The sequence below is a fragment of the Chiloscyllium punctatum genome, chromosome 13 (assembly GCF_047496795.1).
Source record: "Chiloscyllium punctatum isolate Juve2018m chromosome 13, sChiPun1.3, whole genome shotgun sequence".
Lineage (NCBI taxonomy): Eukaryota > Metazoa > Chordata > Chondrichthyes > Orectolobiformes > Hemiscylliidae > Chiloscyllium > Chiloscyllium punctatum.
In genome coordinates, this window is record NC_092751.1 from 63,602,800 (window position 1) to 63,616,909 (window position 14,110).

A 14,110-nucleotide genomic window follows, 5' to 3' on the forward strand; every position below is an offset into this window, starting at 1 on the left:
AGAGAGGGGAGAAGGAGAGGGGGAAGGACAGAGGGGAGAAGGAGAGGAAAAGCAAGGGGGAGGAGAGAGGGGAGAAGGAGAGAGGGGAAGGAAGGGGCGGAGGAGCGAGGGGAGAAGGAGAGAGTGGAAGGAAGGGGGATGGAGAGCGGCAATGAGGGAGGGGAGAAAAAGGGAGGGGAAGGAGAGAGGGGAAAAGGGGAGAGGAGCTGAGGAGAGGGGGAATGAGGGAGTGGAGAAATAGGGAGGGGAAGGAGAGAAGGGACAAGGAGAGAGGGGAGAAAGAGATGGGATAAAGAGGGGGGAAGGAGAGGGGGACGGATAGATGGGGGAAGCAGAGATTGGGAAGGAGGGTGGAAGGATAGAGGGGGAAGGAGAGAGTGGGGAAGGGGGGGAAACGAGAGAGGGGGGAAGGAGGGAAGGAGTGAGGGGAGAAGGAGAGATGGGGAAAGGAAAGAGGGAGGAAGGAGAGAGGTGGAAGGAGAGAGTGGCGAAGGATAGAGGGGGAAGGAGAGGGGAGGAAGGAGAGAGGGAAGACGGAGAGGGAGAAGGAGTGAGGGGGAAGGAGAGGGGAGAAGGAGAGAGGGGGGAAGGAAGGGGGACGGAGAGAGGGGAGAAGGAGAGGAGGGAAGGAAGGGGGACGGAAAGAGTGGAGAAGGAGAGACTGGGGGAAGGAACAGGGACTGAAAGAGGGGGAAGGAGAAAGGGGAGAAGGAGAGAGGGAAAGGAAGGGCGAAGGAGAGAGGGGACATGGAGAGGGGTAAGAAGGGGGGAGGAACGACGGAGAAAGGGGGGGAAGGAGAGGGGGGAAGGAGAAGGGAACGGATAGAGGAAGGAGACAGTGGGAAGGAGGGTAGAAGGATAGAGTGGGGAAGGAGAGAGTGGGGAAGGAGGGAAGGAGTGAGGCGAGAATGAGAGATGGTGAAAGGAGAGAGGGGGGAAGGAGAGGTGGAAGGAGAGAGTGGGGAAAGATAGAGGGGAAAGGAGGGAGGGGAGAAGGAGAGATGGGAAGGAAGGGGGAAGGAGAGAGGGGAGAAGGAGAGCAGGGGGAAGGAAGGGGGGAGGAGAGAGGGGAGAAGGAGAGCAGGGGGAAGAGAGGGGGGAGAAACAGAGCGGGGAAGGAAGGGGTAGGAGAGAGTGGAGAAGGCAGGGGGAAGGAGAGAGGGGAGAAGCAGAGGGGCTAAGGAGAGGGGGAATGAGGGAGGGGAGAAAACGGGAGGGAAAGGAGAGAGGGGACAAGGAGAGAGGGGATAAAGAGAGGGGGGAAGGAGAGGGGGATGGATAGAGGGGGGAAGGAGAGAGTGGGAAGGAGGGTGGAAGGATAGAGAGGGAAGGAGAGAGTGGGGAAGGAGGGTCGAACGAGAGAGGGGGAAGGAGTGAAGGGAGAAGGAGAGATGGGGAAAGGAGAGGGGGGAAGGAGGGGCGAACGAGAGAGGGGGAAGGAGTGAAGGGAGAAGGAGAGATGGGGAAAGGAGAGGGGGGGAAGGAGAGATGTGGAAGGAGAGAGTGGGGAAGGATAGAGGGGGAAGGAGAGAGGGTAGACAGAGAGAGGGTAAACGGACAGGGGGGGGACAGAGGGGGTAAGGAGAGAGGGAGACAGAGGGAGGGGGAAGGAGAGGGGAAAGGAGAGAGGGGGAAGTAGGGAGGGGAGAAGGAGAAAGGGGACGAAACAGGGAAGGAAAGGGGGGAAGAGAGGGGAGAAGCAGAGAGGGGAAGAAAGGGGGAAGGAGAGAGGGGAGAAGGAGAGGGGGGAAGGAGAGGAGGGAAGGAAGGGGGAAGGAGAGAGGGGGGAAGGAGAGAGAGGACACTGGGGGGAAGGAGTGGGGTAAGGAAAGATGGAGAAGGAGGGAGGGGGAAGGAGAGCAGAAAGGAGAGAGGGGAGAAGGAGAGGGGGAAGGAGATAGGGGAGAAGGAGAGAGGGGAAGGAAGGGGGAAGGAGAGAGGGGAGAAGGAGAGAGGGGGAAGGAGAGTGGAAGGAAGGGAGAAGGAGAGAGGGAGAAGGAGAGGGGGAAGGAGAGAGGGGAGAAGGAGATGGCTGGCGAAGAAGAGAGAGGAAGGAAGGGAGAAGGAGAGAGGGGAAGGAAGGGGGAAGGAGAGAGGGGAGAAACAGCGGGGACGGAACGGGGAAGGAGAGAGGGGAGAAGGAAGGAGGAAGAAGTGAGGCGAGAAGGAGAGAAGGGAGAAGGAGAGGGGGCGAAGGAGTGGGGGAAGGAGAGAGGGGAGAAGGAGAAAGGGGAAGGAGAGAGGTGACAAGGAGAGTGGGGAGAAAGAGAGTGGGGAAGGAGAGGAGGACGGATAGAGGGGGAAAGGAGACAGTGGGAAGGAGGGTGGAAGGATATGGGGGGGTAGGAGAGAGTGGGGAGGGGGGAACAAGAGAGGGGGAAGGGGGGAAAGAGTGAGGGGAGAAGGAGAGATGGGGAAAGGAGAGAGGGGGATGGAGGGGTGAAGGAGAGAGGGACAAGGAGGGAGGGGGAAGGAGAGAGTGGAGAAGGAGAGAGGGGAGGAAACAGGGAAGAAAAGAGGGGGTGGGGGAAGGAAGAGGGGAGGAGAGAGGGGTGAAGGAGAGAGGGGAGAACTAGAGAGGGGGAAGGAAAGAGGGGTGAAGGAGAGAGGGTAAGGAATGGGGAAGGAGAGAGGGGAGAAGGAGAGAGGGGAAGGAGAGGGGAAGGACAAAGGGGAGAAGAAGAGGAAAAGGAAGGGGGAGGAGAGAGTGGAGAAGGAGAGAGGGGAAGGAAGGGGGGAGGAGCGAGGGGTGAAGGAGAGAGTGGAAGGAAGGGGGAAGGAGAGGGGCAATGAGGGAGGGGAGAAAAAGGGAGGGGAAGGAGAGAGGGGAAAAGGAGAGAGGGGAGGAGAGGGGCTGAGGAGAGGGGGAATGAGGGAGAGGAGAAATAGGGAGAGGTAGGAGAGAGGGGACAAGGAGAGAGGGGGGGGAGGAGAGGGGAGACGGATAGATGGGGAATGGAGAGATTGGGAGGGAGGTTGGAAGGATAGAGGGGGAAGGAGAGAGTGGGGAAGGAGGGGGGAAGGAGGGAAGGAGTGAGGGGAGAAGGAGAGATGGGGAAAGGAAAGAGGGAGGAAGGAGAGAGGTGGAAGGAGAGAGTAGGAAGGAGGGGGGAAGGAGAGAGGGAAGACGGAGAGGGGGAGTGAGGGGGAAGGAGAGGGGAGAAGGAGAGAAGGGAGAAGGAGAGAAGGGAGAAGGAGAGAGGGGAGAAGGAGAGGGGGAAGGAGAGAGGGGGAATAGGGAGGGGAGAAGGAGAAAGGGGAAGAAACAGGGAAGGAAAGAGGGGGAAGGGAGAAGGAGAGAAGGGAAGGAAGGGGGAAGGTGAGAGGGGAGAAGGAGAGAGGGGGGAACTAGAGAGGGAAGGAAAGGGGAAGGAGATAGGGGAGAAGGAGAGAGGGGAGATGGAGAGGGGGAAAGGAGGGTGGAAGGAGAGAGGCAGAAGGAGGGAGGGGGAAGGAACGGGGGAAGGAGAGGGGGAGAAGTAGAGAGGGAAGAAGGAGAGGGGGAAGGAGAGAGTGGGAAGTAGGTTGGTGGAAGGAGAGGGGAAAGGAGAGAGGGGAGAAGGAGAGAGGGAGGAAGGAGTGAGGGGAGAAGGAGAGAGGGGGGAAGGAAGCGGGAAGGAGAGATGAGAGAAGGAGAGAGGGGAAGGAGAGAGGGAAGAAGGACAGATGGGAAGGAAGGCACTGATTAAGAAATAGGAAACTACAATGTATCTGGAAATGGAGTAATCTCGTTCCAAGGATGCGAATTGGAAAAGTCTATCGGATGAATGTCCTGTTCCTTCCCACAATGCAACATCCTGACAGGATCGACGGTTCCATTCCTCTTCACAGGTGGGTGTTAATATCTCTTCTGAAGTAGTGAGGTGTTTCCATTGTCCTGTTCCTGGAGGGTGTCCTTGCTGGTGCCTCTCTGTCTGACCCACTCCTTGTGTGACTTTAGTATTGCTGGGTTGTGAAACTGTCCTTAGGACTTTGAGATAACTGTGGTGTTGTGTCATATCCGTAGGAGCAGAAAGTCTAATCCCTTGACAATCACCTGATGAAGGAGCGTCGCTCCAAAAGCTAGTGTGCTTCCAATTAAACCTGTTGGACTATAACCTGGTGTTGTGTGATTTTTAACTTTGTACACCCCAGTCCAACACCGGCATCTCCGAATCCTAATCCCTTGTATGTGTGCTGTCTGATTCGTCTTGTGAGCTTCTCGGGAATTCTGGGGGTTCTGGTACAGTTTGGCCAATTTTGCTTTTGTGGGCCTATCGTGGGTTAGAAAATCTTTTCCCACACTGATTTGTCCTGACCCGAAATTTATCCAACTGTCGGTGGTTACTGATTTGCACTGACACCAAATGTTTCCAAGTGTGGATGGTTATGGATTGCACTGACCCAAAATGTTTCTAATGTTGTGGGTTACTGATTTGCACTGTCCAGAAATGTTTCGAAATGTCAGTGCTTACTCATTTGTACTGACCTGTAATTTTTACACCTTTTGGTGGTTACAGATTTGTGCAGACCCGAAATTTTGCTAAGTTTGGATGGTTACTGATTAGCACTGTCCCAAAATTGTTCTAAATGTCAGTGCTTACCAATTTGTACTAACCCATAATTTTTCCACCTGTCGGTGGTTAATGATTTGTACTGACCCGAAATTTTTCTAAGTGTCGGTGATGAATCATCTGCACTGCCCCGAATTTTTTCCAACTGTCGGTGGTTTATGATTTGTACTGACCCCAAATTTTTCCAAGTGTGGATGTTTACTGATTTGCACAGACCCAAAATCTTTCTTAGTGTCAGTGGTTACTGATTTGTACTGTCTTGAAATTTTTCAAACTGTCACTGGTTTCTGTTTTGGCGCTGACCCGAAATGTTTCCAACTGTCTGTGGTTACTGATGTAAACTGACTGGAAATGTTTCAAAATCTCGGTGGTTACTGATGTGTACTGACCCAAAGTTTGTCGAAGAGTCAGATCTTACTGATTTGTACAGAGCAGAAATTTTTCAAAGTGTTGGTTGTAACTGATTTGTACGGACCTGAATTTTCTCTAAGTGTCAGTGATTACTGATTTGCACTAACCCAGCATTTTCTCAGAGTCAGTGGTTTCTGAGTTGTACCAACCCGAAAATTTTCCAACTGTCAGTGGTTACTGACTTGCGCTCACATGAAATTTTTCCAACTGTCAGTGGTTAGCGATTTATACTGACCCCACATTTTTCTAAGTGTCGGTGATTACTGATTTGCACTGCCCTGACGTTTGTCAAAGTGTCAGAGTTTCCTGATATGCACTGACCAGAATGTTTTCCATGTATCAGTGGTTAATGATTTGTACTGGCCCCAAATTAGTCTCAGTTTTGGTAGTCACTGATTTCTACTGACCCGAACCTTTTCTAAGTGTGGATGGTTACTGATTTGCACTGACCCAAAGTCTTTTGAAGTGTCAATGCTTACCAATTTGTACTGACCTGTAACTTCTCCATAAATTTTTCAAGCTGTCAATAGTTACTGATTTTCACTGACTAGAAATTTTTTGAAGTGTTAGTGTTTGCTGATTTGAACTTACCCTAAATTTTTCCAACTGTTAGTGATTATTGATTTCTACTGACCTGAAATTATTCTAAGTGTCGGTGATCACTGATTTCCACTGCCCTGAAGTTTTTCAAAGTGTCAGTGTTTCGTGATTTGCACCGACCAAAATGTTTTTTTCCATGTACCAGTGTTTACTGACTTGCACTGACCCGAACATTTTCTCAGTGTCGGTGGTTACAGATTTTCACTGACCCTAAACCTTTCCAACTGTCAGTGTTTCCTGATTTGCACCAACCAGAATCTTTTTCCATGTATCAGTAGTTACTGATTTGTACTGACCCCAAATTATTCTCAGTTTTGGTGGTGACTGATTTCTACTGACCTGAACCTTTTCTAAGTGTGGATGGTTACTGAGTTGCACTGTCCCAAATTCTTTTGAAATGTCAGTGCTCACCGATTTGAACTGACCCATAATTATTCCAAATGTCAGTGGTTACTGATTTGTAATGACCCAAAATTTTTCTTACTGTCACTGGTTCCTGATTTGTACTGACCTGAAATTTTTCAAACTGTCAGTGTTTACTGATTTGCACAGACCAGAATGTTTTTCCATGTACCAGTGTTTACTGATTTGCACTGACCCGAACATTTTCTCAGTGTCGGTAATGACTGATTTTTACTGAGCACAAATGTTGCTAAGTGTGGATGGTGACTGATTTGCTGTGTCCCAAATTCTTTTGAATTGTCAGTGCTTACCGATTTGTACTGACTTGTAATTTCTCTGCCGGTGGTTACTGATTTGCACTCACCCAATATTTTTCGAAGTGTTAGTGCTTACTGGTTTGAACTGACCCTAAATATTTCCATCTGTCGGTGGTTACTGATTCATGACTGACCCCCAGTTTGTCAAAGTGTGGATGGTTACTGATTTGTACTGACCTGAAATCTTTTGAAATGTCAGTGCTCACCAATTTGAACTGACCCGTAATTTCTCTAACTGTCGGTAGTTACTGATTTTCACTGACTAGAAATTTTTCAAAATGTCCGTGGTTATTGAGTTGTACTGACTCAAAATTCATCCGTCGGTGATTACTGATTTGTAATGACCCGAAATTATTCTAAGTGTCAGTAGTTACCGACTTTCACTGACTAGAAATTTTTCAAAGTGTCCGTGATTACTGATTTGTATTGACTTGAAATTCATCCAACTGTCGGTAGTTACTGATTTGCACTGCCCCAAAATTTTTCCAAATGTCTGCGGTTACTGATTTGTACTGGACCCAAATTTTTCTTAGTATGGGTGGTTACTGATTTGCACTGACCTGAAATGTTTCTTACTGTCACTGGTTCCTGATTTATACTGACTTGAAATTTTTCAAACTGTCAGTGGTTACTGATTTGCACTGCCCCAAATTTTTACGAAAAGTCAGTGTTTCAACCAGAATTTTTTTTCCATGTATCAGTGGTTACTGATTTGTACTGACCACAATTTTTTCTCAGTTTTGGTGGTTACTGATTTCTACTGACCCGAACCTTTTCTAAGTGTGGATGGTTACTGAGTTGCACTGACCCAAATTCTTTTGAAGTGCCAGTGCTCACCGATTTGTACTGACTTGAAATTTTTCTTATTGTCACTGGTTCCTGATTTGTACTGACTTGAAATATTTCAAACTGTCAGCGGTTACTGATTTGCACTGCCCCAAAGTTTGTCGAAGTGTCAGTGTTTCCTGATTTGCACCAACCAGACTTTTTTCCCATGTATCAGTGCTTACTGATTTGAACTGACAATAAATTTTTTAAACTGTCAATAGTTACTGATTTTCACTGACTAGAAATTTTTTGAAGTGTCAGTGCTTGCTGATTTAGAACATAGAACAATACAGCACAGAACAGGCCCTTCGGCCCACGATGTTGTGCCGAACTTCTATCCTAGATTAAGCATCCATCCATGTACCTATCCAAATGCCGCTTAAAGGTTTGAACTGACCCTAAATTTTTCCAACTGTCAGCGGTTACTGATTTGCACCGACCAGAATTTTTATTCCATGTATCAGTGGTTACTGATTTGTACTGACCCCAAATTAATCTCAGTGTCAGTGGTTATTGATTTCTACTGATCCAAACATTTTCTAAATGTGGATGGTGACTGATTTGCATTGTCCCAAATTCTTTTCAAATGTCAGTGCTCACCGATTTGTACTGACTGTAATTTCTCTAACTGTTGGTGGTTACTGATTTGTACTCACCCAATACTTTTCTATGTATCAGTGCTCACTGCTTTGAACTGACCATAAATTTTTCAAACTATCAATAGTTACTGATTTTCACTGACTAGAAATTTTTTGAAGTGTTAGTGTTTGCTGATTTGAACTGACCCTAAATTTTTCCAACTGTCGGTGGTTATTGATTTCTACTGACCTGAAATTATTCTAAGTGTCGGTGATTACTGATTTGCACTGCCCTGAAGTTTGTCAAAGTGTCACAGTTTCCTGATTTGCACAGACCAGAATATTTTCCATGTATCAGTGGTTACTGCTTTGTACTGACCCCAAATTATTCTGTTTTGGTGGTTACTGATTTCTATTGACCAAAACCTTTTCTAAGTGTGGATGGTGACTGATTTGCAAAGTCCCAAATTCTTTTGAAATGCTCATCGATTTGTACTGACCCAAAATTATTCTAAGTGTCGGCGGATACTGATTTGCACTGCCCTAAAATCTGTCGAAGTGTCAGCGTTTCCTGATTTGCACCGACCAGAATTTTTTTCCATGTATCAGCGGTTACTGATTTCTACTGACCCCAAATTAGTCTCAGTTTTGGTGGTTACTGATTTGTACTGACCCGAACATTTTCTAAGTGTGGATGGTTACTGATTTGCACTGATCCAAATTCTTTAGAAGTGTCAGTGCTCACCGATTTGTACTGACCCGAAATATTTCTTATTGTCACTGGTTCCTGATTTGTACTGACTTGAAATATTTCAAACTGTCAGTGGTTACTGATTTGCACTGCCCCAAAGTTTGTCAAAGTGTCAGTGTTTCCTGATTTGCACTGACCAGAATGTTTTTCCATGTACCAGTGTTTACTGATTTGCACTGACCCGAACATTTTCTCTGTGTCGGTGGTTACTGATTTTCACTGACCCTAATTTTTTCCAACTGTCATTGGTTACTGATTTTCACTGACGAGAAATTGTTTGCAGTATCAGTTCTTACTGCTTTGAATTGACCCTAAACTTTTCCAACTGTCAGTGTTTCCTGATTTGCACCGACCAGAATTTTTTCCATGTATCAGTGATTACTGATTTGTACTGACCCCAAATTATTCTCAGTTTTGGTGGTCACTGATTTCTACTGACCCGAACCTTTTCTCAGTGTGGATGGTGACTGATTTGCACTGACCCAAAGTTAGTTGGAGTGCCAGTGTTTCGTGATTTGCACAGACCAGTATTTTTTCCGCGTACCAGTGTTTACTGACTTGCACTGACCCAAACATTTTCTCAGTGTCGGTAGTGACTGATTTTTACTAAGCAGAAATGTTCCGAAGCGTGGATGGTTACTGATTTGCACTGTCCCGAAGTTTTTCCAAGAGTCAGTGTTTCGACCAGAATTTTTTTTCCATGAATCACTGGTTACTGATTTGTACTGACCACAAATATTTCTAAGTGTGGATGGTTACTGATTTAAACTGTCCCAAAATTTTTTGAAATGTCAGTGCTCACCGATTTGTACTGACTCGAAATTCATCCAAATGTCAGTGGTTACTGATTTAGAGTCGTAGAGTCATAGAGGTATACAGCACGGAAACAGACCCTTCGGTCCAACGTGTCCATGCTGACCAGATATCCCAACCCAATCTAGTCGCACCTGCCAGCACCCAGCCCATATCCCTCCAAACCCTTCCTATTCATATAGCCATCCAAATGCCTTTTCAATGTTGCAATTGTACCAGCCTCCACCACTTCCTCTGGCAGCTCATTCCATACACGTACCACCCTCTGTGTGAAAACTTTGTCCCTTCGGTCTCTTTTATATCTTTCCCCTCTCACCCTAAACCTATGCCCTCGCATTCTGGATTCCCTGACCCCAGGGAAAAGATTTTGTCTATTTACCCTATCCATGCCCTCATAATTTTGTAAACCTCTATCAGGTCACCCATCAGCCTCTGACACTCCAGGGAAAACAGCCCCAGCATGTTCAGCCTCTCCCTATAGCTCAAAACTTCTAAGCCTGGCAACATCCTTGTGAATCTTTTCTGAACCCTTTCAAGTTTCACAACATCTTTCCGATAGGAAGGAGACCAGAAATGCACACAATATTCCAACAGTAGCCTAACCAATGTCCTATTTATCCACAACATAACCTCCCAACTCCTGTACTCAATACTCTGACCAATAAAGGAAAGCATACCAAAAGCCTTCATCATTATCCTATCTACCTGCGACTCCACTTTCAAGGAGCTATGAACCTGCACTCCAAGGTCTCTTTGTTCAGCAACACTCCCTAGGACCTTACCATTAAGTGGATAAGTCCTGCTAAGATTTCCTTTCCCAAAATGCAGCACCTCGCATTTATCTGAGTTAAACTCCAACTGCCACTTCTCAGCCCATTGGCCCATCTGTTCGAGATCCTGTTGTAATCTGAGGTAACCCTCTTCGCTGTCCACTACACCTCCAATTTTGGTGTCATCTGAAAACTTACTAACTGTACCCGTTATGCTCGCATCCAAATCATTTATGTAAATGACAAAAAGTAGAGGGCCCATCACCGATCCTTGTGGCACTCCACTGGTCACAGGCCTCCAGTCTGAAAAACAACCCTCCACCACCACCCTCTGTCTTCTACCTTTGAGCCAGTTCTGTATCCAAATGGCTAGTTCTCCCTGTATTCCATGAGATCTAACCTTGTTAACCAGTATCCCATGGGGAACCTTGTCAAAAGCCTTACTGAAATCGATTTAGATCACATCTACTGCTCTGCACTCATCAATCCACTTTGTTACTTCTTCAAAAAACTCAATCAAGTTTGTGAGACATGATTTCCCACACACACAGCCATGTTGACTATCCCTAATCAGTCCTTGCCTTTCCAAATACATTTACGTCCTATCCCTCAGGATTCCCTCTAACAACTTGCCCACCACCGAGATCAGGCTCACTGGTCTATAGTTCCCTGGCTTGTCTTTACTGCCCTTCTTAAACAGTGGCACCACGTTAGCCAACTTCCGGTCTTTCAGCACCTCACCTGTGAATATCGATGATACAAATATCTCAGCAAAAGGCCCAGCAATCACTTCTCTAGCTTCCCACAGAGTTCTAGGGTACACCTGATAGGTTCTGGGGATTTATCCACCTTTACCCGTTTCAAGACATCCAGCACTTCCTCCTCTCTAATATGGACATTTTGCAAGATGTCACCATCTATTTCCCTACAGTCTATATCTTCCATATCCTTTTCCACAGTAAATACTGATGCAAAACATACGTTTAGTATCTCCCCCATTTTCTGTGGCTCTACACAAAGGCCGCCTTGTTGATCTTTGAGGGGCCCTATTCTCTCCCTAGTTACCCTTTTGTCCTTAAAGTTTTTGTAAAAACCTTTTGGATTCTCCTTAATTCTATTTGCCAACGCTACCTCATGTCCCCTTTTTGCCCTCCTGATTTCCCTCTTAAGTATACTCCTACTGCATTTATACTCTTCTCAGGATTCACTCGATCTATCCTGCCTAAACCTTACATATGCTTCCTTCTTTTTCTTAACCAAACCTTCAATTTCTTTAGTCATCCAGCATTCCCTACACCTACCAGCCTTTCCTTTCACCCTGACAGGAATATACTTTCTCTGGATTCTCGTTATTTCATTTCTGAAGGCTTCCCATTTTCCACCCATCCCTTTACCTGCGAACATCTGCACCCAATCAGCTTTTGAAAATTCTTGCCTAATACCGTCAAAATTGGCCTTTCTCCAATTTCGAACTTCAACTTTTAGATCTGCTCTACCCTTTTCTATCACTATTTTAAATCTAATAGAATTATGGTCGCAGGCCCCAAAGTACTCCCCCACTGACACCTCAGTCACCTGCCCTGCCTTATTTCCCAAGAGTAGGTCAAGTTTTGCACCTTCTCTGGGAAGTACATCCACATATTGAATCAGAAAATTTTCTTGTACACACTTAACAAATTCCTCTCCATCTAAACTCTTAACACTACAGCAGTCCCAGTCTATGTTTGGAAAGTTAAAATCCCTGACCATAACCACCCTATTATTCTTACAGATAGCTGAGATCTCCTAATAAATTTGTTTCTCAATTTCCCTCTGACTATTAGGGAGTCTATAATTCAATCCCAATAAGGTGATCATCCCTTTCTTATTTCTCAATTCCACCCAACTAATGTCCCTGGATGTATTTCCAGGAATATCCTCCCTCAGCACAGCTGTAATGCTGTCCGTTATCAGAAACATCACTCCCCCTCCTCTATTGCCTCCTTTTCTATCCTTCCTGTAGCATTTGTATCCTGGAACATTAAGCTGCCAGTCCTGCCCATCTCTGAGCCATGTTTCCATAATTTCTATGATATCTCACAAATGTGAGGTGATGCATTTAGGCAAGACTAATTCAAGAGCAAATTATACAATGAACAGAGGACCCTTGGGAAAAGTTGATGGGCAGAGAGATCTGGGAGTGCAGGTCCATTGTACCCTGAAGGTTGCTGCACAGGTGGATAGAGTGGTCAAGAAGGCATATAGTCTGCTTGCCTTCATTGGACGGGGTATTGAGTATAAGAGCTGGCAAGTCATGCTAAAATTGTACAAGACATTGGTTCGGCTGTATTTAGAGAATACTGTGTACAGTTCTGGTCGCCACATTACTAAAAGGATGTGGACGCTTTGGAGAGGGTGCAGAGAAGGTTTACGAGGATGTTGCCTGGTATGGAAGATGCTAGTTATGAAGAGAGGTTGAGTAGGTTAGGTTTATTTTCATTAGAAAAAGGGAGATTGAGGGGGGCCGTGATTGAGGTTTACGAAATCATGAAGGGTATAGACAGGGTAGATAGAGATAAGCTTTTTCCCAGGGTGAAGGATTCAATAATGAGAAGTCACACTTTCAAGGTGAGAGGTGGAAAGTTGAAAGGGGATACACACGCCTAGTACTTCCCACAGAGTGTGGTGGGCGTTTGGAACGTGTTACCAGCAGAGGTGGGTGGGGCAGGCACGGTTGGGACATTTAAGATGTGTCTGGACAGAGGCATGAGTAGGTGGGCAGCAGAGGGATACAGATCCTTAGGAATTGGGTGACGGGTTTAGACAGGACATTTGGATCGGCTCAGGCTAAGAGGGCAGAAGGGCCTGTTCTTTAACTGTACATTGTCGTTCTTTAACGCAGTCCCTTGTTCCTAACCGTGCCCTGAGTTCATCTGCCTTCCATGTTAAACCCCTTGCATTGAAATAAATGTAGTTTTATTTATTAGTCCTACCTTGTCCCTGCCTGTCCTGACTGTTTGACTCACTTCTGTACGTAACTGTCCCAGTCTCAGATTGATATCTTTCCTCACTATCTCCCTGGGTCCCACCCCCCCACCTTACTAGTTTAAATCCTCCCGAGCGGCTCTCGCAAATCTCCCCGCCAGTACATTAGACCCCTTCCAATTTAGGTGCAATCCATCCTTCTTGTATAGGTCACTTCTACCCAGAAAGAGATTCCAATGATCCCAAAAAGTGAATACTTCTCCCATACACCAGTCCCACAACAGGAGAGAGGAGGAAAGGTGGGTGAGGAGAAGGGGGGGGTGTTAAGGGGGAATGGAGGGGGGGGGGAAGGAGGGGACAGGAAGGAGATGTGGAAGGGAAGGGAGGGGAGGGAGAGGAGTGGAAGGAGAAGGTGTAGGAGGGGGGAAGGAGGGGTGGAGGAGTGGGGGAAGGAGACATGGGGGAGGGAAGGGCGAAGGAGAAGGCGGAGGGCGGAGGAGAGGGGTGAAGGAGAAGGGGAGGAGTCGGGTGAATGAGCGGGGGAATGAGGGGGAGATGAGGAGGAGGAGAGGGTGGGGAGGAAAGGGGTGAGGAAAGGGAGGAAAGGGAGAAAGGAGAGGATGGAAAGAGAGGGGGAAAGAGAGGGGGGAAGGTGAGGTGGGGAAGGGGAGGAACGGGAAGAGATGTGGGAAGGTAGGGGAGGGGAAGGAGAGGAGGGGGAGCAGGTGGTAGAAGGAGAAGGTGGTAGAAGGGGGGAAGGAGGGAGGATTAGGGGTGGAGGAGAGGGGGAAATGAGGGAGGGGAGGAAGGAGAGGAGGGGGAGCATGCGGGGGGAAGGAGAGTTGGGGGAAGGAGAGAGGAGAGGAGAGGGGGAAAGGAGAGGGGGAATGTTGAGGGGAAAGGAGTGGGGCAATGTAGAGGGGGAAAAGGGAAGAAGAGGGTGAAGGGGAAGGCGAAGTGGGGGAAAGAGAGTTGGGGAGGAAAGGATGGGTGGAAGGAGACATGCAAAGGGGGAATGAGAGGGGGAAGGGTGAAGGAGAGGTGGGTAAGGAGAGGGGACAAGGAGCGGGGAGGAGAGTGGTGGCAAGAGGGGAATAGGGTTGGAAGGAGAGTGGGGGGGGAA